The following is a 470-nucleotide window of genomic DNA, read 5'->3' as shown; positions in this document are numbered from 1 at the left end:
CTAAACTAATCTAAGTCTCCCCATCCAGGGTCCTCAATGCCCTCCTGTTTCTTCTCTGTTTCTTACTCCCCTAGTAAGTTTATTCTCTCAAAGGTCAAGCCTGCCCATTTGATTATTCATCAGTGAATGAGTAAGGGACGCTGTCTTCCAAGCTCTCTTATACTCTGTTGCATCATGTTTACATTTTTCTCCCTCTTCTTTGCCTTCACTTCCTCTCCCTCCTTCTCCTTAACACACAGATGGCTATTGGCAGATTTAGAAATTTGATCATGAACCAAGGATGAAAAATAACAGGAGAATTTCTACATCTCTGTATGAATAAACATGACTTTGTGTGGCTCACTGCATCTGCAGGTATGATTCCATATTTGCATTACTCCATTGCAACACAAACTCCAGAAAGCCTAGCCCTGCAGATTAATCTCCGCCTCCTGCTCTGGCATTCAGAATAAAAGCTCACCAGAAACATT

The sequence above is a fragment of the Mesoplodon mirus genome, assembly GCF_964341445.2.
Source record: "Mesoplodon mirus genome assembly, chromosome: 2".
Classification (NCBI taxonomy): Eukaryota; Metazoa; Chordata; class Mammalia; order Artiodactyla; family Ziphiidae; genus Mesoplodon; species Mesoplodon mirus.
The sequence above is the reverse complement of the archived record's forward strand: the minus strand, read 5'-3'. Positions refer to the sequence as shown.